General features: G+C 53.1%; 1 protein-coding gene across 2 annotated transcripts in view; it reads left to right on the top strand.

The window, feature by feature from the left end:
- The first annotated feature begins 6 nt into the window (after positions 1 to 6).
- The window catches only part of STK33 (serine/threonine kinase 33), a 190,546-nt gene continuing 189,274 nt past the window's right edge, over positions 7 to 1,278 (top strand). For both annotated transcript variants that reach the window (XM_006162900.2, XM_006162901.2), the window contains exon 1: positions 7 to 233. The gene's annotated coding sequence lies outside the window, so the exon portion shown is untranslated. The remainder of the gene's footprint in view (positions 234 to 1,278) is intronic.

Here is a 1,278-nt window from a genome sequence, read left to right as displayed (position 1 = left end):
CGGGCCTCGCTCGGCCTCCCGCTGCCGGTCGCCCGGCGGCCCGCTGCGGAGGGACCGGGCCACGGCCCGCTGTCCCTCCTAAAGTCTCCTGGGGTCGAGCCTCTGGGACCCCGACCCCTCCCCCGGGTCCCGTGTTCGGGTGATCCCCGGCTGCCCGGGTTCACCTCCATCTCGCCTCCACCTCATCTCGGGACGCGAACCTTTGTGAAAGTGTAAGGCACATTCTCTGTAGGGTAAGTGTGTGGGGACAGGAACACATGGCTGACATTCCGAAATTGCAGGTTTTTGCTTCATTCATTCATTCTCTCTCTTTTTTTTTTTTAAAGAGGTTTTTGCTATAGGGCGTGTGCGCTCACCAGACAGACAGAGAGAGAGAGACAGACAGAAAGTGAGAAATCATCCCCCAGGGGGGATGGCCACGCCGCAATCCCTTCTCCTCCATTCTCCTCTGGGGATCTTGGTCACGCACGCACACGCGCCCGGCGTGAGTTTAAGCCACGGGGTCCCGGACTCGAACCACGGTCGACTACATGGGAGTCCCGCAACATAGTCGTTACGCTAACTGCTGGTCCCTTCGTTCTTTCTTAAAAACAAAATAAAGGTGTAGAGCCCGGCACCTAGTACCTGTAGCACAGCATTATATGGCGGCTCTGTCATAGCTCTTCGTTTACTCCCTGTGACCCAGTGGATGACACGGAGGACAGGAGTTGACCTAGCGGCTCTGTGGACAGGTCGTTGAAGCTCTCCGCCTGTTTCCTCAGTGTAGATTGTAATCTCTCCTGAGGTCGTGGGCTCCCACGGGAGGCTGTTTCTGTGAACAGTACATGTAAAGCCCTTGGGAGCTGGTTGTAAGGGATAGTTGCAGGTTGGAAGTCGTCTGACCCTCCTGGTCCCACAGCTCCAGGAGGTCAGGAGGACCTTTTTTGACCACCAAACAGCTCCAGTCCAACCAGAAAATAGGGTCATGCATTGGAGAAGGGCTCTGTGAATGGAAAAGAGACATAGCAGGTTTCAAACCTTAACTTTGTCTCCTTGTCCTCCAGGCCCATGCTTCCACATTGTGACCTGTATGCAGATATGTGACATATTAACATTTTTAGCCCAGGTAAATCTCTAGAGTTCCTATCTGGATGAATCGTTTGCAAGCCAGAAAGCTTGGCCGCATCCTTGACGCCTTCTGTGCTCTCTCCTTCTGTATCTAAACAATCATTAAGTCTGTTCGTTTTGTTTTCAATCTCAAATCCATACATGTTTCTGTCCTTACCACCATTACCCTAG

Source organism: Tupaia chinensis, unplaced genomic scaffold (genome assembly GCF_000334495.1).
Source record: "Tupaia chinensis unplaced genomic scaffold, TupChi_1.0 Scaffold141165_1, whole genome shotgun sequence".
NCBI lineage: Eukaryota > Metazoa > Chordata > Mammalia > Scandentia > Tupaiidae > Tupaia > Tupaia belangeri.
Note: the sequence above shows the minus strand (reverse complement) of the source record. Positions and strands in the feature narration are given on the sequence as shown.